At 42.9% G+C, this 22,520-nt stretch overlaps 2 long non-coding RNA genes across 4 annotated transcripts in view; one reads left to right on the top strand and one right to left on the bottom strand.

Moving 5' to 3' along the window:
• Positions 1 to 13,738, bottom strand: part of LOC139818571 (uncharacterized) — a 187,820-nt gene extending 174,082 nt beyond the window's left edge. For 2 of the 3 annotated variants that reach the window (XR_011733445.1, XR_011733446.1), the window contains exons 1-2: positions 13,592 to 13,736; positions 4,599 to 4,706 (exon numbers count right to left, since the gene is read on the bottom strand). This is a non-coding gene — a long non-coding RNA (uncharacterized lncRNA). Of the gene's footprint in view, positions 1 to 4,598; positions 4,707 to 13,591 lie in introns of all 3 variants that reach the window. The other variant, XR_011733447.1, reaches the window with a different exon arrangement.
• A 136-nt stretch (positions 13,739 to 13,874) lies between these two features.
• The window catches only part of LOC139818572 (uncharacterized), a 42,419-nt gene continuing 33,773 nt past the window's right edge, over positions 13,875 to 22,520 (top strand). The window contains exon 1 of the long non-coding RNA XR_011733448.1: positions 13,875 to 14,061. This is a non-coding gene — a long non-coding RNA (uncharacterized lncRNA). The remainder of the gene's footprint in view (positions 14,062 to 22,520) is intronic.

Raw genomic sequence — 22,520 nt, 5'->3', positions numbered from 1 at the left:
AATATTGCAATTTTTTAGACAATTTTTTTCTAATCTTTCCAAAAGAAATTTATTATGTGTTGTATTGTTAATATTTTTAAATGTTTAAATATCATCATTGACAAGACACTTAGATAAATTATTATTAACATACATTAGTATAATTAGGTAAATTTTGAACAAAACTCGGTTGTTGTGTTGAATTGCATCAATTACGTAACTATACACGCTTGCTTTTGGATAACCGCGGCGTACCAAGAAATGAGACAAACAGAACTGCGGTCGAAAGGGTTGTGCCCAAGGGTCGCGAGTCGCGGGGTTGAACACCGCTCAAACTACCGCGCACAATGCCGGTAAGAAGGTTGTTGAAGATCCGCGTTACGAAGGAGCTTTGCGACGAACGATTGCACGCGGAACACCACGAGATGATCTTCGTGACGGTGGATCATAACGATATAATCAAGTATTGAACAATAAAAAATTTTCTTCCATTATCCTATTCTTTCACGTTGCCGTTTTTTACTGCCGCTTTTTATATTTTACTTATTAATTGATAACTTAAGCAAATAAAAATTGCGAAAAAAAATCCTTTCATCAATTGAAAGTAAAAACATGTGTTGTATGCATCATTGCAGAAAAAGTTTCTATTAATAACATGTATTAATAATAATATGTATATAAATTGATATTATGAATCTAAGATAGTACAATATATATTATCGTATATACAAAACAAGTTTTTTTTTTAAATAAATTTATATTACCGATAATGCAAAAAATTTGCAATTTGCAATTTTTTCTCGGCTCTTTTATATTTCTAATAAATTTTGCTAATTATATTAATAATTTAATTCAAAACAACGAGCGTAGAAAATGTGGCTATTATATTAGCCAAAAAGTACAAAACGCGACGAAATGTATAACTTGAATGATATATCTGGCTACGTCAATTCTTTCATCACCCATAGACATCCGAAATGCACTGCGGGAGATTGAAAAATGATTTCCTAGCAACGACGTAGCACGAGTTACGCCACTGTGCGTAGAGTGGTGAAAGAGAGGAAGAGAGTAGAGAGAGGGTGGCTAACAATGGCCGCCAACCAAAACATCCGATAAATCTAACCGGCCCGGACCTCAAGCCCCGAGGGGTTTTAAACTCTCTCACCCCAAACGCCGACGCGGGCGCAACCCTTACATTACGTTACACACTCACAGAAAAGGGAGCCATGCCGTGTGCTATTGCAGGGCGATACGGGGGGGGTGGCAAAGGGGTGGTAGCGGGTGTGCACAGTACGGTGGTTCCACGCGATGGAAACGGGGAGAAGAGAGGGACGTGATGTGCGACCCATGAAAAACCAAACCGAGAGAATTCCACCCGTTCTCCTCCTCTTTCACCTCCGTTTCTCTAGCATCCACCCCCGCGTTCCCTGTCTCGGCTAACCTCCTTCTACCAGTAAACGTAACGAGATCCACCGCGCGCGGGCGGTCGTGTACCGGCTCTGACGAAATTTCGACGAATTTGTTTTGTTACCGCATCCTAATTCGTTTTGTCCCTCCCCCCACCCTCCTCCCTATTCAAAGCCGCGGTCGAAATTCTGACTTAACAAACGCGCGCTCTAAAATTACGATGGGAATGGTACCTTATTCAAAGTGACTTCAAATAATTATCAAAAATAAAGCCGTTTTTTTATATGAGAAACTTTTAATTTTCATTGATATTAATATAATGAAAATCGTATATTGATCGACTTTTTCTTTAAGTTAATGGACAAAACACGAGCTATTAAAGTGGGAACAAGGCTGCGAGGAAAAATTGAAATATTCTTCAAGAATGATCGTAACGTGTATCTATAACAATCGAAAAAAATCGCTACATCGATTAAGATATGCCATTTTCAAAACGTTTTAATAAAATTCGAAATAAACGCAGGCGACATCGGGAGCTGCCTCTGTCATCGCGTTCGTAACGGATGAAAATATGCAGTCAGGGAAAATGCAGAGGCACGCTAATGTCGTCGTCGACGCAGAAACTCGACTCTCGCCGCCGCGTCGTCGCGCAACGTATCGAGAGTTAAACGACGCCTGGAATCTCAGGATTCCTCGACAGTCGTACATAATCAAGCGTGTCTACGATATTCCACACCCGAGAGCTGAGTGGCGAACCGCGTTTCCGCGTCGAAGAATGTCGATAGCTTTCAACTACGCACTTAAATATATGCAGGTTTGACGTGCTGTTTGCTTGAAAAATATTGAGATAATTTATAATTAAAAATACAAAGGAAACCGTATATAATGGAAAGAGTGAATAAGGCTTTTCGTTATTACACGATATTTACTTTCCTCGAGTGAAACAGCGAAGGAATTATTTTACGAGTGAGAACATGTACATTGCGATTTCGATATTTTATATCAATCTTAGGGACATAAATCGCACTTTTGATTTGGATACAATCTGGATACGCCAAATTAAACGAAATTTCACCCCTACGCAATCGCTATCGCGAGTACTTTCTACACGTATCGAAATTGACCCGATGCTCCTAAACACGGAAAAAAAGGGATCCACGTGAGGCTGCGCGAAACGAAGGTGGAAACGAAGAAAAAGAAAAACCCTTTCTCTGGAGCGGCGCGAGCCCAAGTCCGCCCCACCTTTTCTTTACGGATCGGCTCGAGAGAGGAGCGGCGTCCGCGCGACCGCTTACCCGCTCCGTGGGCGGAAGGAAGAGGTCCAGATGAGGAGAACGAGGAGGACGAGAGGCCAGAAAGAGGGACAGACAGGTCGGCCCGAGAGAGGAACCCGCGGCTGCCATGGTTACCGTCGCATTCCCGCCTCGCCTCGTTGCCATGGAGATGGCGGCACCCTTTCCCTCGGCTCTCCTCTCCTCTCCTCTCTCTTTTCGTTCTCTCGCTTTCTCTGCTCCGTTCGCATGCCGACCGACACTCTCACACTCGCGAATATATCCCGTCCTCCTCGCTCTCAGGCGCCGATCTTCTCTCCGACGACAAGGGGCGACTCGCTCTCTCGCGCTCGCCTCGTCCTTTCTTCGCGGAGGGTACCCGCTGCTCCACGAAGAGAGGGAGGTCGAAAGAGAGGAACAGACGGAGGAGACAGCCCGCGAACGTGTACGCATGCGTGATGCTTGGCCCTTCGCAATATCGAGGCTCGATGCATCTCCAGAACGATTCGATCACTTATCAAACGCGAGTCACTCGCAACCTCGTAATGTGCCTCTCGCGCGATGCTTATCTGTGGCGTTCGAGAGGATCTTGATGCCTCTCGAAGAAGGTCGACACGATGTCGCTTACTACAGGATCGCGCACGCGTAATAACAAAGTGAAACAACGGAAATCCAATATTGAAAAACTTTTGTCGTAAAAAAAATGTGTATTTACTTGTTAACCATTTTTTTTTTCAAATATTGAAACTGTTCAGTTTAGATATCTTACGTATACTTGATCCCAATAATGATTTGTAAAATTGTGATATCATGAGTTGCACTTTCTCTTTATAGTCGAGCTTAATTTAGAAAGGATAAACAACAGAGTTTCCAGTGAGCTTTCTACAATTCTATGCAGTGCGTAGCGTCGTGTCCGCTAATCATCGCCAAGCCGAATGATTCGCGCGCAAAACGAACGGGATGTAAGCGCCCTATTTCGTAAATCGCAATTCTGATTGGCCGTCGCGTCACCCGTTATCAATATTTATTCAGCGTAGCGAATGCCCGAGGCCGATTAAAACTTGTTTATGCGGCCAACGATTCGCTCCACCCACAACGCACACCAAGTGCACACATAAAACGACGCATCTTTTCCCTTCGCTTTACGCACAGCACACGGTTAAAAATGATTGAAGATTAATTCGGGCGAATAAAAATAAATTTATGCTCGGCAAATGTCATTACGTACAACCGAGACAACTTTATACTTTACATTACACTTAAGAAATATAATTAAAAATATTGGTAGTTAAAAACACAAATTGCTTTTTAAAAATTGCAGAGTTGTGCAATCTTCGTAAGAGGCAATTAATTTTTTTAATTACCCTATTTGCATTATTTACTTAGTTAGCGCTTTACGATTAATTCCTTCAAGCGCATAATCCGATAAAGAGAGAAGTATAAATAACAATTGTATAGATAAAATGCAGAAAGAATAAAATGAGTAAGTACGCATAGAACGAATTACAGAATACTAAAATAATATGTACAATGAAATAAAAAGTCATAGAAGAAAATCTTTTACAAAAAACAAGCCCTTAAAAATTTTATAAACACAAGTGTGTGGGAGAAATATCTATATACACATGTTAGATAATAATTGAATAACTATTGTTGTTTAAAAAAAATGATAGCGTATTATAATAGACGCTTTTGTAAAAATCTTGAATTATTTGGCAATGTGTTCCCAATGACTAATAAGATATTCTAATATTTACAAATGTGCACTGCATCTAAAAAAATTTTTATAGAGATCACTCCGACACACACAGTCGCGTTATGTGCAGAATGAAAATAATTGAAACAATATGACGAGTCTTATTTCAGCTTCGTTGCTAATAACAGTCGATTGAAGAGCGCAAAGTGTAAAAATTTCAAATTTGTGCGAAGAACTCTACTTACCGGGACTGCCGAGGAAGACCGAGGAGTAAAGGACACCACGACGCGCGTCGGACGCCGCGCGTTGCGCGTCAGGAGGCGAACTCCATTCCCTACGTGGACACCATTTGCCTGAAACAATTTTTTCCCATTAAAATTATTATTATATAATTATGAAAAACTTAGTTTTTCAGTTATGATTTATCAATCGCTAATTGTCGTCTGCGTTTTAATAAACATGTTTGTAAGAAGCATAATCGCATTAGGAATAGATATCGTATATTTTGCACTTTTAGGAAAAAAGAATTAAAGTTAGAGAGAAAAAGTGTATCCATAAATCTCCATTCACAAATCAAGTAGCACCGCTGACACACGCATTAAATGCATTAAAACAGGAAAAGTATTGGTGAGTCAGCACTTTGGCGTTATGAAAAAAATTCTTCAATGGATTTGTTTTAAGATAAAATGCCGACGATTATACGTCGCAATCAAAATATTGTAAAAAAATCGTGCTGATAACGCGAAATAGCCCGTTCTCGTGTAAAAATAGATGTTCTCGTATCAATTCCCGCACGAAAACGTTATTATGCGGAGCGCTATAGAGAAAAAGTATGCAGAAAGAGTTGATGTGGAGGAAGCGAAAGATTCGTGATCGTCGGCGTCACGACTTCGACCAAAGAGATTCTATCGTACTATGCTCTCTATATGTATGCCGTTATAGCACTTTCATTCTTTTTCCACCGGGTAGCATGCGACGTTATCCCTGCGATTTACTTCGCCAGAATAAGAATAATCCTACAATTATGTTGATTATAATAATTACTTAAGAGTGCGGGAAAGCAGTTGTGCTAAATTGCAAGGTATTCGCACGACGGTTATACCGCACCCAGCATAATATTAATCAATGCCACAACGTGAAGCGATCAAACGAAAAAGTATTGTCTATAAAAGTTCGCTTTTTATGTCAAATTAACAGAAAAATAATAATTTCTTATTTCTTCTTTATGTGTAGCTGCACAAAAAAATTCGGAGAATTTTCTATCTTCCAACTGATTTATCAAGCGGCGAGCACCACTCGCGACTGCAGTATTGCAATTTTCCAGATGCGAAAATAGGAAAGGTATCTACTTTATTTCCAGGGAGATCCCGGCTGAATGAGGATACACGGTAAGAAAGGGTGGCGCCGGGGGATAAGAGTAAGCCGCGGAGCGAAGTAATTTCACACGAAAGAGTAGGGTCTTGCTGGGTGAGAGGAGATCCCGCGGAGCTATAGTCTTATCTCGGAAATATAGCGGGGCACATCCCCCTGCGAAAATTATATTCTTGGAAAGCAGAAAATTGCTTCGCTTCAGCCCGTTCTGTACGAGCGTGCACAGTCCACCGATATTAAGTTTTTGTTAACATTTTTGCATGCGATCAACTGTCGCTTTATCACAGATACCGGGATGTTAATTTCATATAATAGAGATTCGATAACAATCCTCCGTAGACTCCCCAGCGATTAGCTTTGAATATCATTTTGAAATTCTCGTTCAATTGGCGCGCGCTTCAAACTAATGGATTTAAAAACGGAGCCAACGATTGATTATAGTGTACCGAGCGAGTGTGGGTTTAACTCTTGATTTTACGGTCACGGCACGACCCGTCAGTTTTGGTTAATCGAAATGACAGGGCTGTGTCGGCGATTCGAAAATAATGGTTATTCCGACACAAGGGACAATCGAAATCATGTTAATAACAAGAGATTAGTGTGTCCCGGCACTTGACCTGCAAATCTATTGAGATGATCTTTTCTTCATCAATATCGTGCAAGTTAAAAAAGGTTTGGTGAAAAATGCGATAATAAAAACACGATAAATATACATAAGTAAATATTCAAAGTGCATTGTCGATTCGATGTCTCGTTGAGATATCTCGTTGCCGGAGATCCCGTCTTTCCACGCCGCGGATAAGTGAATAAACAATATATCAGGATTATTCAAAGTCATTTGCTCGCGTTGCCGACCCATTACGCACCGCCAGGCTATACGTCACAGCCATTTCGAAGTCCTCGGAGGCACAGGTCCTTTGGATACCTGTAGAATCCTAGGATGAAGGTGGGGCGGATAGATGGAGATTTATAGCCGCTAGGAGACAGGGTGTAATCATACACATCGCCCCATCAACTCTATAACTGTGATTTACCGTGGGAATTCTAAAAAGTTCTGGAGTTTCTACCGTATTTTGACCCGAATTCTCTGATTCTCGGTATGCGGCTACAACGACTGTCGTATGTCAAATTTAGATGGCATTCATGAACGTATATAGTTACGATACATTAAGACCGTTCTATTTTCAGAAAAATACATAAAATAAGTTTTACCAAAAAAAAATCTTTCTCAATAAAACGGGGAAGCGAAAAACAACATGAGATAAACCACTGCTACTAACTTGAACGTTGTCGAAGTCGACTTTACGTCTGCAGAATAATTGTCGCATCTGACAGTGCAAAATGTTTCTTCACAAGAAAGATTCGTTAAGTGGGATCGAGTGAGACGTCTCCTTTGAATGATCACCGTAGCTAAATTGCGGGTTAACTTTGGTCTAACGGGTTCGCGTGTTCGCGACAGTCATGCCACAGGGCCGAGTCATGTATCGGGCAAAGCCCTAGAGGAGTGAGTATACGATCGGTGGGAGGTGGATGGACTAATACGACGACCACGTCATCTTCGCTTGAAACCAAATTCGTATAGCCACGCGCGACGCAAAACTCCCGCTATGACTTTATTTTTACACCCAACAACAGCTGACGGTTACAAATTGGAATGTAACAGTCGGACACGCGACGGACGCCGCGTTTATTTCTTCCGTACGTCGACAATGATCCCTCCCATGACTAATTTGTTTCGACAATGGCAAATTACTCGAGCAACGTATATCTTTTATCTGCCTTTTCGACAGTCATTGCAAATTCGTGCAATGCATCACACAAACTTCCGGAAGCCCTCGCGGAATTTAAAAGATTTTAATTGCTACGAAATGGATTTTGCGCGATCATCGATCCGAATCTTCCAGGCTGAGATAGAGAGATTTGGAGAGGATCCTCAATGTCGGTATCCGGCTTTGCCACTCGTGGAGACCGTAGCGGATGTTATAGATAGAATATAGGTACCCAATAACCCCATCACGTCGGAGATGCTTCCTCGGTATAAATAAATCAATATAACTCGCTTCCACCCTTAGACGCCGCCCTCTTTCGCCGTAAGGAAGTGACGTATGAGGCTCGCATCTTCAAGGCGAGGGTTGAAGAGGCCACCCTGTTATTTCACAGTTAGGCTCGTCCCTCTCGCTCCCCTCGAGCTCCCTCCAACCATCTTTCTCGTCGTCTTCTACCATCCAGACCGACCTGTGCGTCCCTAGTGCCGCTTCCAAACGCGCACGAGTCCCTCGGGAAGCTTTTGTCCTCGAGCTGTAAGCGACTTCCTGACAGGCCAAGTTTGCACCTGCTCTCCTTTCGGGCTCGTCCGTGTCTCTCTCTTCTTCTATCCGTTCTCGACGTCTCTTTCGCTCGTTGTTTCGCGTCTTACTCTCCCTTTCCCTCTCGCTTCGTCCTCTCCTTGCGAACTCCGCCTAACCTTACGTCGCTCCACGCCACCACCACCGCCACCACCACCCACCGACGTTACCGGCGCGTAATTTATTCGGGATAGGTATCCTCTCTCTTCGGCCGAAAGTAATCCGTAGATCAGCACGCTGGATAAACCGGGCGTGTCGTTATATACGTCCGTCGAAATTATTTTCGAATAATCCTTACCGTCGACACCTCGAACTCACTTATCTTAATTAAAACTACCCTCGCTTCGCGGCTCGAGGCGAATCGGATGTTTGCGCGATTTACGGTAATAATGCTGGTGGTAAACCAACTCATTTAAATAACAAGGTTTAATAGCCTGTTTTCTTGTGAAGATGCTGGAAGATTATTCAAGATTTTCACGCATCAAATCGTAAGCCTCAATAACCGTTCTTTGAATATCGATACTTTTGTTTTGAAATTTTTACGCAAGTTTATGCAAACGAATGTATGAGCAAAGCGAGTCAAAATTAAAATAAGAGAAATCGCTCTTTTTCTCGATTAAAATCTAATTGTGTGGAATAAACGGATAGTGTTTCAAGGTTGTTGGGCGGTCGTGACGCCATTCCTATTTTCCATTTGCGAGCAGAAACACCGTCTTTCTTCGGTAAGTAAAGGGCGACGGGCGGAGGTCTGCGTTCGCAGATGTCGGAGATGCCGAGTGATTAATGATGCCCGATAGACGTAATTTGTTGCGGCTTGCAAACTCGCCGTCTCTCGGTGCGTCTTTCAAATTCAAATTATTGATAAACAGGATGCTGTTTGTAACAGCCGGTACGGGACGATGTCGCGAACGAGCCGGACGACTTCACTAAGCGCAAGCGATATACATAGTAATTAATTTTAAACAACGTGTTACGCAATTTTCTAATCGTACAGAAAATTCTTGCGTCCGCGAAAAGAGAGAGTCCATAACGTATACACGCACGATAACTCACAGCACCTGAGAATTATATTACTGTCGTAAAATCATGCGCGGATATTGAACAAAGTGACAGTTGGACATTATCGCAACGCATGTAATTATTCCAGTTTTACGGATAATAATATGCGTCTTCGCTTATGCGCGCGTGAATTCATCCGCACGATTATCAGGAGAGTGTAAAAAAATGTACGAAGAATATTACGATCAGATCGAAACGCTGTACGATCGTATCGGACGCGCATTATCTAAATCGAGAAAAGGAGGGATGATTCTTATTAGCGGAAATAAAGATAGTGAAGCGATAAGGTACTCGCTTTAATAGTCGTGCGGCTAAGTGTGTGCGAGTGAATTTCCCCGTTTGCGAACGCGAACGACGCCGTCGTTTTGCAGCATGCGGATGCGAGATTATCATTAAACGTGTAATGGCAAGAAACCGCGTAATGGAAACGGTCGACGGGTCCCGCTGGTCAACCGACGATAAGATCGAACAAAGGTGTTAACGTAATTCAACGACGACAGCTGAGAACGCCAGGCTTCGGTAATGCGCGCCATGCTACCCGCCGTCGCGCCTTCTCCTGGCGAGTCCCACTTCCTCCATAAAACGTAAGTTCACAATTAACACTCTTTCGTCCGCGGCAGTCAAATTTACGCTGGCACTTAGCGCCAATGGCGATTGCGCCATACTTTGCTCGCATTTTAAGCCCTTATCGCGCGACGCCTTCGTGGAGTGTTTAGGTTTAGATACAGACAAGTGCGAGTGGGAGTGAATGATAACATATCAAAATCTGAAATTGTTTCCATCTGGCTAAAGTATAAGGAAGTATTCGAAAAATACGTTGATATTTTTCCCATTTTACGCGGTATATATAAGTTTGAAATAATTAAAACAAAATACCTTAAAAAAATTATTATACCATGACTTCTTGACGGTTTGGTACATGTAATTTAATTTTTAGAATATTTTTATATAGATTCGTTATTAGATTCATTCCTATATAACAGTAAATTTACAATTATAAAATGCACAAAAGTGTTTTAATTAACCGAGTCGATATTTACTGATTACCATTTCGAAGCGTCAACTAATAGCATTGCACTCGCTTGCCCGCGCCGGTTAATAATTCGATAAAAATCGCTATTGATCTCGCAGCGTGGGTACTTGCATTAATATCGTAAATCAAACACTTAATCTTCGGACGGGTGAAATCGATGCAATAATGCTTTTGCCTCACAGCGGACCTTACAATCTCAAAAGCAGATACATCATCGATACTGGATTTTGTTACAAGGAATGTATTATTAATTATTACGAAAGATTTCTATCTAATCGAAATTCTTTTCGGCCGATGTTTTATACAATAAAATAATATAATTCGCACGTATCATTATCACAGTGAATTCCAATGTGATCGTCTCGAAAAGATCGTCTCCGCGAGATCAGAAAAGTTTTTCGCGCTACGATTTATCTTCCCGAAATTACAGATGCAGTTGGCACTTGATGTCCACGAGGATATAATTAGATTAATAGCCTCGCGCACGGAGTTAGAGCCCGCAATGGAGACGCGCGCGCGGAGAGGGTATACGACAGTTGGACAAGCCGGAGTCCGGCCTCAACTATACATAGTGGACGGTTAGAAATCATGGCGAGTGACGTCACCGCTCGTGACTTGTGACACGCGTCGGTTTAATTAGCGCTACAATGCCGAATCCGCGTGTACGTGCGCGCCGGAAGGTGGAAACCGAGGAAGGCGAGGAGCGCCGAGTCCGGATAAACCGCGCGCCCTGTTCTCTCGGTCGCGGAACCTCCTCTCTTTCTGGCACTCTGCCTGCCGACCTCCGACCCGCTCCCGAGGCCCTGGGACCACGTTCTCCGAATTACCGGCCCGCCGTCGTTGCAACAGCCTTGCACTTAGCGTAAATTCACGGCGAAATCGACAGCGCTTGACGTCCCCTTTCCCTAGCCCTCTTCCTTCTCCTCCTTCCCAAGATTAACGATATGTAGAAATAAAACTGAAAATTGCGAAACCACTAATAATCTGCTGATACCAGCAAGGGGGAAAAATTATTGAGGTCGCATTTCAACTTTATGCGTTAAGTTTTGTTAATTTAATGGGAATTTTATGTACAAGTCGTTATAAAATTTTGATCAGACTCAGTCAAATTTCTTTCATTTCATACCCGGAGTATTCGTTTGACATTTCTTTTCTGGTCATAAGATAAACTTACAATATTGCTCATGTTAGAAAAATGGAAGAACCGAACGGAGAAAAAACGATAAACGGCTGATAAAGAGATATCGAAGCGACGACGAAACGATAGTACACGACGAATCGTTGCGTGCCTTCTCTCTCTCTTTTCCGTCAGCGCCGCGTGCACCTCGTGAGGTCGTGAGTCACGTGAACGCGTGTGCGTGCCGTGGGCATGTGTCGCAGACCGGCCACGACACGCGGGACCGAGATAGGAGAGATTTAAAATGTTGCGGCAGGTCGGGAGGATTAAATGATGATAAACTATCTCGGCAGCCCCGGTAGGCTGACCCTGCACGACGACTTGAATTACGACCGTAAAACAAAACTACCCGATGCCAGGCGCGCTCGACGAAACGAAAGACGTATTCGCACCAATCTGTCCGAGCGACGCGCCGAAACGCATAATCACGCGCAGAGCCACTCGCGTGGCTCTCGCCTCTTTCGGACTTTTTTTTTCATGTAGCAACGACGGATAATTATACACTGTTAAATATAAAAGGATGAAATTTATATCAGTATCTTAAGATAAATAATATTTTGTTAGTTTTAACTACCGTATGTGTTGAAATTTATTATTTTAAAACAAAATAATATTATTTTAACTTCATTGATTTAGTTAAGTTAACGACACATTAAATAGGACCAATAGCGATCTATAGGAATAGTTAAAAATGATTCAAATTGAGCATAATTTGACACCGCGAATTTAACACGTTGACTGCCAAAACATTAATTTAGAGTTAACTCGTATTTGGCGATTTGGCCCATTGTCTTATTATCAGACATTGCACATTTATTAACACGTCTATTAACAAAAATATTTATTATTTTTATATATTATATTTTGGATAATGAATAATTTAGCATGCATAACTCAAATTGGATTGGCGTCGAGGACCTTTTTTCCAAATATGGATTGGCAGTCAACGCTGCAATTTTAAATATTTACATACCGATTACACGCCACATTATTTCCATAAAGCTTACCATATAATAACAATATTTCTCGATCATTACCGATATTTCAAAAATAATTAAACCTTTGACAAACTTAAAATTTGCCACTACTAAATCAGATCGTAAATGATTCGATGTATAAATGCAAAACATGCACAGAAAAAAAGAAGTGTCAACTCAACACTGATATACTTGTATATACGCAAGAATATAATCTTGAAATGAGATTATATTGCTTATTAAACGCGCAAAAAAAACTTGCTTGAATAAAGTATATGTAATTAAACGAAGTTTTAAAAATTTGAAATAAAAAACTGAAATTCTTATAAGATTATATATTCTTGACGTATACCGATATTTCAATATATATCATTGCTAATTTGACACCTTTTTCTTCTGTGTGGAAACGTATGGTATAAAACGAACGTTTGCTTGCGGAGAGACCTTAATTCGCGATTCGACGTGCAAAATACCTCGAGGACTAAAGAAACGCATAAATCTAGCCGGTTAAAATTCCACCGAGTAGAAATCCGCGCGGTTAAAATCCACGATCCACTCCACCCGGTTATGCAAAGAGCTCGCGCTTTTCTAAACGCGTCGTAAAATCGCGAACCTAACGATCGCGGTCGCGACTCTCCTATACGGAGAGCGAATTTCGCCCGCGCCCGTTTTGGTACCCTTTACGCGCCCACCCCCGTCCCCGTCCCCGTCCCCAATCTCGCCTCCCGCCATGCAGACGGGATTATTAATTCCCTCGTTAAAATCCGACCCGCGGCATCGCCACGGTTTGTTATTTACGAACGAAAATTGTAAATACGAGGCGGGCGGCGCGGCGCGGCGCGCGTATCGACGCGCAACCACTCCCGCGGCCGCGGGCAATTAATAATCGCATCGGAGCTAATTAAATCCGGAAAACATGCAAATGCACTGTTTATATTTCAAAGCGATCGGTCGATCGAGTGCAACGACGTATCGCCGGAGCGCGGTGGGAAGGCATTCGGGCGCTGGGCGAAGAGCGAGGAACCGCGCCCAGGGGATTCGAATTATATATCATCCATAAAAATACATAAAACACGATCGCGCTCTATTAATCGCTTTACCGCTTTACGACCGCGCGCGCGCGTGTGCCAGGTCGATCGAAAAGAGATCGTGTCGTTCACGATGCGACACGGCCAAACATGGCGTACATTTCACAAGTAGGTACCGCCGAATGTAAAGGAAGACGGAGAAAACTTGTAGACTCCAAGAGTCACCGTCAAGAAATTCGGGTACTTACGGAAGAAGCGGTCACGAGGAGGAGATTCATCACCCTAGATCGTGTCGCAGTCGTGTGATCATGAGAAATCATCCGTCGGAGTTGTCGGAGATCGCGCGCGAAGACTCTCCGACGACGACGCGCGAGCCCGTTACCGTACTTGCCGTTCAAACAACGCCTTACTCGTGCTGCCAGCTAACGAGCGACGCGGAAAGCGTCGGCGGCACCGTCGGCAACGCCGCGCACGGCGCGCGGCGCGAGACCGCGTTCGCTCGACTCCGTTCCGTTCATCTCGTCTCGCGCCCGCGCCTCCGTCCCACTTCGCCGCCCCTCTCTCCTTCGGGCACAGCATCGACGAGATGCGGGATGATTGCGCTACGCGGCTGATGCACTTTTGGGGTCCACGCGGCGACGGCATCGACGATTACGTGTGGGAGGAGGAATGAACGCTTCGAACGGGAGCGAAGAAGCGGCGCGCGATTGACGGGCAGGTAAGCGGGAGAGGGGAGGAACGATCGAGAGGGAAAAGAGAGGATCCTGGCGCCGACCTCGCCGCGCGAGTCGTCTCTTTCCTCCTCCTCCCTCCTTTTTTTTCCTCGTCGAGTAATTACGTCGTTAAGCGCGAGGCAATTAAGACGCAAGAAATCGAGCAACAATCACATTTACGGGGCTGCCGCTTCGCTACGGTGTATTGATCCACGACGGTGACCGGGGGGTAAGCGGGAGGGGCGGGGGGGAGAGGGTAGAAAAGAGAGGAAAGAGCCAGGCCGCGTCGGTCGAGCGAAGCGGGAGAAGAGAAAGGGAAGGTGGAGGCGTGGAGGAGCCGGACAAAAAGAGCGCCGGACGTTTTGTTGGAATCGAAGTGCTTGCGCGCCGCGCCGCGCCGCGCCGAAGCCGGGATTTTTCTAGCCGCGGCGAGAGGCAGTTATACGTTCTCGACAAAATCGGACCGTATAACTGCCTCGGCAACGCGGAAGTCGACATTGTCGATCGGACATTGACGATCGAAATCGAAATTTATACCTCGCCGCTTCGATCTAACGAGGCGTAATCGATATAGTATTGATTAAGAGACCATCTATCAAGTGGAACATTGAAAAATCTAATTGCGAACTTCCTTTGCTTACGGTAATAAAAGATTATTTGCAGCTTAGTGTGTGTCCAATGAATTAATCATTGTTCCACTCGGGATTATTTCATTGTAAAATAAAAGCGACTGGTTATTAATAGCGCATAATAATGAACGGCTATCTGTTCCCACGAACGTCGACGTTTCACGAGAAACGTTCTTCGGACTAATACGACCGCGATTCGTCAAATTCTCTTTCGCTTTTCTTTCAGCGCGATATCGAGCTTCTTGACTTAATTTATGCGTCGCGAGTTGTTAAAACGCGAGACGCAAAGGCATGCCGCCATCGCAATCGTAAGATTTACCATCGTCGATCCGTCGACAAATTAGTCTCGCATTCTGTCGGCAAGCTTTAACGATGTGCAGTTTGTTATTTGTATATGTCGCAGGGATTTCGTGTAGTTCGTTTTTTTGCAAAATCCCTATGGAATGTACAAAAAAGCGGGATATTGTAGAATGAATAAAAATTATAAATAAAAATATAATTTATATTATATTTATAAATATGAATTAATAAACATTTTAACTTATAATTTCACAGAACCTAGGATTTTGCAAAATCACTAGTAAGATTATGTAATTTTTATTCATTCCACAGTATCCCGGATTTTTGTCGATTCTCTAGGCATTTTGGAAAAAAAAAAAAAAAAAATCACACGTAAGCCCTGTGACAGATATAACTTAAATGCTACTGGCGTTTTGTTGTAAAATTTACTCAAATATGTGTTCATTGAATAATGGTACCTATTTTTACATATCTTTCTTGCATGTGTCTAATGTTGTTTAATATAAACATATTAATTAATTATTATTTATACCAATATATATATACATATAAATTGCACCCGTCACGAATGGGGAGTTGCGACAAGTTAAAGCGATTGAAAGTGCGTGCATTTAAAATAATGCTGATTTATAAGTGCACTTCGAAGATGATCACGCGACATAATAATGATCTTCTTATGCCGATATTTCGATTTAATTAGGATTTAAGTATCTATCAAACGATCCGTCGCGAGGTGAATTATATCCGAGGAATTCGTTAATCGTTTTCGCTGAAACGATGCAATATATCGGCCGTTTAATGAAAATGCGCTTCTATGAATTCGCCCGGTGTTACACGACAGGATCGAATTTATGCAGCAACTGCGCTAAGAGTCCAACTATACGAGCGGAATTACTTTACATTAATTTTATCACGAGCTACGATAAAGGCTGGAATATATTACGTTGGCCACTTGCTCCGCGATCATCTCTCCCGCATCTAAGTGCGAAACGCGTTCGTTATCCTCTTAAATACGGACGTAAAACTGCGGAGTATCCACGCAGGTGGCAAAATTTATCCCCGCATACCGCAGGTTCCCTCCGACGAACACAATGATTTTTAACGAGCGGTAACGAGCTCCTTTTCCCGCGCGCAAAGAAAGTAATGTTGTTTACTCCGCGTGATGTGTAACGCGAGGAAATAGTAAATCTAAAAAATAAAAAAAAATCTATGCCGTTGATCGGGGCCCGCCGGAATCGTGGCACGATCATTCTCCGTTTACAACGCGATTTGACGTGTACCAAGCTCTCGCGTATTTCCTACGATTCTTGCATTTCCGTTGCGGAATCCGCCCCCTTGCGCGCACTCGCTTTTGCATTAATTCGCTCGAACGGGATAAAATATCGAGGCTGATATCATTATGTTCCGCAATAAAGATACGAGCACTGCCTTTTCTCACACCTTCTATCTGTATTGCTTCCTTCTGGAGATGCAATTTACCAAATTGTTTTTAAACTCCACCTGTTTTCAACGAATCCAAAGAGGAAAAATAAAGCAGGATGAGAAAAACAAGAATATATGGAGAAAAAAGGGGTGATGAAGTTGGTGGCAATCATGTCGTCAGCTGTTTTGTTTCGGGATACGCCTATTTATGACGCTTCACTCCAGAATTTTAACGTCGACATTGTGTCAATATAACATGCTTTTCTATCTTTTTAATGAGTTTAACGCACGCGGATGAAAAGAGGAGAATGATTAAAAAGTAAATAGATAGCATCGAGGAATGAAAGTTTCTATATGGTCGTCTTATATGGACGGTTCATAAATTTTCCAGTGTTAGCGAAATCAACGATGGCGATGAAATTCTGTAATTTACGATCCCTATTGCCAAGATAATTTGAGTGATGCGAGTTTAAAGCGCGGCAACAATGAGGCGTACCGTAACACGTAACTGTTTCACCCCTCTGCCGATGCGCAGATAAGTCAGAAGCGTGTCTCGCGAAACGCGTGCACAAACCTGTCATACGAGCGATACACTACGTTAAGTCACACGACGATTATCAGCGACGTAGCGCGACAGGTGCGCGTCGATAATGCCATCGACAATAATTGCGAATCGTAGACGGCCGTCCCCGGCGCGCGGCGCGGCGCGTCGATCTAAATCCACATAATATATCGGAGTGATGCTTCCGTTGCACGGCGATGACGACGATTGATTCCGATCAGTGAAGTTGACTCTCTGTTTCCGTAAAGCACTCAAAAAAATGATAACATAAAGAATCAAATTGACTTATAAAGAATTTCACACATAAAAATAAATTTTGTTAAAAATAATCTCAAGAATCAAGAATACGTCTCTTTTATATAAAAATTTTTCATAAAAATGATGCGTGAAAATAAGCCAAAAGGATAAGCCAAGAAAATAAAGAAGGTATGTATGGGTGATGGAATATACATTCGGGAAATGCAAGAATACAGGAAGTCAGAAATGATCGCGAGAGAGCATGTGCCAGTAGGAAAGGTTGATGAGCCGAGAATTCGTAATCATTTCCAAAGTCAGTCGAGCTATATTTCGATGCCACGATCGACACGATAAAAGTTTTACGATCATGGAATGACATTTATTATTTTCATCTCTTTAAGATGGTTTTAAAATCGCTTCCCGATAAGCGCTGAAATAAATGAATAAAATTAATATTTTACACTATCTTTTATTTAGATCTTCCGCTCTTTACTTCCTTTTGATATAAAAAAATAAAAATATCTAATATAATCATACACATACGTACACACACAATTGACGATACTTATATAAACTCTAAAGTTTCTGATCTGTTCAATTATCAAGATAATAAAATTAATCTAGAAAACAGAAAATTAATAGATTTTAATTGAAATACATTATTTTTTATATTAAATTATATATAGATTAGTGTAAAACGGTTGTACACAATTTATATTTATTTAACTTATTAAAACACGAACAACTTTATGTTAAACGTAGTGTAAGTCGAGGAAAATCGATGAGGAAAAAATGAAGGAAATTGTGAATTGCACCCCCCGGGGTTTTCCGTTTACGACGTAGCGACGGATTTAAACCGCCAAATGGACGATCAGTGGCGGGAATCTTCGGCAGACCACATAATCCGGATCACGATTAAAACGTGAAAATAACGTCGTTACATTGGGAACGGTGAATCGTCCTCGACGCCGGGCGTCCTGCCGGAGAGAGAATCACGGTCGAGCACGAGGGGTGGAGACGAGGTGCGGGGGTGAGCAAAGAGGGGCAACAAGCAGCCAGGGTAACAGTAACGACGTCGACAGGGTTGGCGCGGAGGGTAACTCCCGTCGGAGTAGTCCTCCGGCGGCGAAGAGGGATGGAAACGGGAATACGATTGGTTTGTGAGGGTCGCCATTCACGGGGGTCGCCGGTGCCGTTTGGAGTCTGCGCTCTTCCTTGATCCCGAGAGAAGCGTTTCGCTCGTTTCCAGAGAGAAACGAGAGGAGGAAACGTAGGGAGGCAAAGGACGTGGAAGATCCTTTTCGCCGAAGGCCACAGAATACCCGGGGTAGGGAGAGACGGAGAGAACACCGCCGGCCGACCAACCGGCGCGGCTTGACGGACGTCGCGACGCCCTACGTTACCTTTATCGCCGACGCCCTTCCCCCCATCTCTCCTCTCGGCCCTCTCGCTTCACTCCTCCTAAATGGGAGAAAGAAACGATCCCCGCAGTTTTTACGTCTTCTATAGATGCCGGATCGTGAGCTACTTCTCCTTCTTTCACTTTCGACATCGCCAAATACGAGCCCTGGAGATGTACTTTTTCGTCTAAAACGGCCATCTCGATGAAAGAAAGAAGTACCTTTCTCTTCTTTATATTCCCCTCCGAAATTATACAAAAATATCCTTTCTTTCGTGACAGTGACATATCACAATTTTCTACTACAATAAGATAATTTTTTATAACGTAATATATTTATAATTAAAAATTATTCTAGTATTTTAGAACGGAACGTGACGACTAATGTTATTACGTAATTGAATCTATCTTATTTCCATTCATGAACATATGATAACTCGTTAGACAAAACATAAAAGCTTCTGGTAGGTCAGCATGCTCTTGGCATAGGGTCAATGGTATGACGGTACACTTAAGACGTTATTTACGACGTCGTTTCACCGCTAATGTTTCGATTGAGGCAGGTCGGGTGCTTGCCCGATCTGTTTATGACGAGAACAAAAATTCCACGAAGGATTAAGATATCGCTGCGGTGCAGCAAACAGGAAAAACGGAAATGCCGAATGAAAGGAAATGATGTAACTGGATCTATCGCCGTACAGAGACGCGCTCTGCACGGCGCATTTTCGCAATTTCGTTCAATTAAAATAACAGCCTGCCACTTCGTATATTTCTCAAAATGTTACGATACTATTTTTCACATATGTCCTGTACTTGTTTTCCGCTCCAACAAGTTGATATGCTGCAATGTTGCGACGTAAAAATATCCCACGAGTACTTTCGATAGATATTTTTTCAACTTTAAAAATATTCATATGACAACGCAATTCCGTTATCGTTTCGGAATATTTTACTTATTTTACTCGTCATCATATATGCATGCTGTATTTTGTATGTGTGAATTGAAAGTGTAAAGAAGTTCTTCTAAAATTTTTAAAAAGAATTAGAATGTATAATTTACTACAAAGTGTTTAATTATTACACGTATAGGAATATTTTTTGTTTATGTAGTGCAATACTTTCGCATATAGGAAGACAGAGGAGAAATCTCTCTCTAAATTTCGTAAGAAGAAATCTCATAAAAATCTTCAAAAAGTGGACACATTATTTTGAATCAGTTTTCACATAATCGTACAGACTTTGACAGTATTTTTACAGTCTCTACTATCATAAAACAAGTTTAGTGAGCAAAAGGGATGTGAGATAGGTAGGTCTGTCAGAGTGCAAACAACGAGGGCTGACTGCGGAAAGGAAATGACAGAACAACAAGAGGACGAGAGAGGGGAACTATGTATAGACAGAAGGTTTAGAAGGTGGGATAGCGGAAACTGAGCTGTGTATTTAAATTTAAATATAATGCAAATCGAGCGAGATAAGATGAATAATAATTGTAACGACAAGGGCGGGTGACTCGCGAGGGAGAGTACTGACATCGAGGAGAAAGATGGGAACGGTTTCATTGTCGATAAGGCGATATCCAAGGCAAACTTGCAATTATCATTCTATATTATACAGCGAATTATTTGAGAAAACATGTATTTGTCTAAACTTCGTCCATCGTAAAGATCAACGTAGAATTGAAAGTCTTGAATGAACAGAGAGAAATAATCCGGAAATCTGCAGTTGCAGAAAGGAAAATCCACCACTCGTTAGTAATTACGTGAGTAACGTTCATTGATGGTTTTAATATAGCTCTCGCTTTTTTTTCCGCTCGTGGACCGAGTTCCAATTTTAATTTTTTATTGCGTGTCGCCATTAGTCGCATTTTCCCGGCATCGCCGTTTTATTGGCGTATCTATCCGTTCTTTATACATACCAAGTGCACAATACGGTGCCGATTACCTGGATTATTTACCACTGCCGGGAAAAGTTCTATAACGGAGTCGCGTCAATAATGTAAATTCGACGGCGCGTCCAACAATGAGTGCAGCGCGAACGCAAAAGTTTGTGGTGTCGGTAGATACGAAACGTCACGGTGCTATAGTGAGTGACAGTTGTGACAAAGTTACGTCTCTTTAACCGTATTACATCGTACTACGCGTCGCTCTGGTTATTCTGAATAAATCGCGCACTAGCCTAGATATCTAGATACTTTATTATTGTCGCTTTACCTTGACATCACCGGCGAGTTTACGACTTTAAGCATTATTGTCACTATTCAGCGACGTAGTAGATTCTTAAGTTGTTCGCAACTTTTTGCACCAAGCAATAAAAGATAATGATTCACGGACTGGTATCAAGAGGCCTTCCACAAACGACAACGTTCCGCTTTAAATTTTTATTTGTCGAAATATATATACGCTAGCTACTTCATTATACGTACATTATTACGTAAATTTCCTAAAGTGCTTAAAAGAACCGGATTCTGCAGTGAGATATTTTTGATGTATATCTGTCTAATTATAAGACGCTGGGCGCGAACGCCGCGAAATAAATTCACAGACCGAGATACGTCCTCGCCGTCGTAGCGTATCGAACCGTGCGACGCGTTCCAGCTGCCTGGAAAAAGCCACGTAGCCGAAGATGCGTACGGGGTACGGGTTCGTTAAGCACTCGCCGGGTGCTGGGTATAGTAGAAAACGCCGGTGTGTTCGACGACGCGACGCGAACGCAGCGCAACGCAACGATATCGAGGACGCGGCGAGGCGTTACGCCCGCTAAAAAACGTGATCCGCGATATTATTCTGCTACGGAATATCTCTATTCGGTCGGCGGCGGTGAAAGAAAAAAACAACGACGAAGCGAGGGAACAGAAGAGAGGAGGAACGGAGAGAACGAAGGAAGAAACGAGACGGGTTGCGCACGCTCCGGCATGGCGTCACGGCACCGGCCCTGTATACCGGCGTTGTACTGGCGGCACGACGCAACAATACGCCGAGAGTGAACGGTAGATAGGTAGATACCCGATTAATTCCCATTGAATGTCTTTATTGTATTTAATGCCCCGTGCGCGCGGGCCCGCGCGCGCGAGCAACGCACGAGCGAGGAGGAGAGAAAGAACGGAGGGAGACAAAGCGATAAGAGAAAGGTTGCGCCTCGCTTGCTTCGCGCAGTCGGCTGCCTTGCCTTCCTAGGATATATCGGTGTATGTAGAGACAGATATGGTACCGGCTGCGGCTCAACACGAATGCGCGCATATGTGTGCCGGCTGCACGGACACACGGATAGGCGGACACGATCGCGGAGGTTCACAGAGAGCACTGTCGGGGAACTCACCGAGTTACATGTATATTTATAATATAATCGTGGATACCGATCTCTCTTCGTCGGAGACGAACGAGAAAGAAAAAACTCCCCGGCACCAAGGTCGAGGAGAGAGGCATTATGACGGAGAGAACGCACCACGTAACGCACGACGCTTTTCTTTCATGGGCAATCAAACGACCGTAAAACCCACTTCCCTGTCTTTCTCCCTTCGTTGGGAACGTCGTTTTTCCTGGCGAACGCCAGTCTAGGTGCCAAGCGGCCGCTTCCGCCGCGAATTCCATTCCTAAACGCGCACGTCAGACCTGTCGGATCGGGCGATGCGTTAATTACTCGTCGCACAGTTCATGTTCACGCTGTTCGTCGGCGAATCGCTAGAAATCGCGTGATTCCACGATGCTTAGCTGCTACGGAACGGCGTTTGTAAGAGATTTCGAGCGGCTTTTTGCAATATCAAGCACAACATAGATCTTGTCTTTGTTAAATATCGCGTGTGTGATGTCATTAAACAAAGTTAATTATATTATTGTTAATGAATTATTGTTAAATATTACACGATTATATACATATTTAAATTAATGAATGTCAAATTGTACAAACACTAACGATATA

This window comes from Temnothorax longispinosus, chromosome 9, assembly GCF_030848805.1.
Source record: "Temnothorax longispinosus isolate EJ_2023e chromosome 9, Tlon_JGU_v1, whole genome shotgun sequence".
In the NCBI taxonomy this organism is placed as follows: Eukaryota; Metazoa; Arthropoda; class Insecta; order Hymenoptera; family Formicidae; genus Temnothorax; species Temnothorax longispinosus.
Note: the sequence above shows the minus strand (reverse complement) of the source record. Positions and strands in the feature narration are given on the sequence as shown.